Below are 325 nucleotides of genomic sequence, written 5' to 3'. Positions count from 1 at the left end.
GCCATCTAATATAGCTGAATACAAGGAGGTGAATCCAATGAGAGACAAATTTAAGATTTTTAAAGTTTGGGTCCAAATTTTATCCCAAGAAGACAAGCCGAAGCAATAGCATCTGTAGGAAAGACGTGGTCGACACCATGTTTCATGTAGGTAAGGAGACCTCAGAATTAGTCACCCAAACTGGGACATTTGAGAGTAAAAAGGAGCATGACTAATAGTTTAAACAGAACAAGTGTAAATGAGGACCGTCCTGTGTTTGGGACCGTCCCAGGACCCATCATCATCCTGTGTTTAACATATTGCTATGGAAGTCAACTAAGCTAAA

Source organism: Galeopterus variegatus, unplaced genomic scaffold (genome assembly GCF_000696425.1).
Source record: "Galeopterus variegatus unplaced genomic scaffold, G_variegatus-3.0.2 Scaffold2027, whole genome shotgun sequence".
NCBI lineage: Eukaryota > Metazoa > Chordata > Mammalia > Dermoptera > Cynocephalidae > Galeopterus > Galeopterus variegatus.
This window is presented reverse-complemented; position numbering follows the sequence as displayed.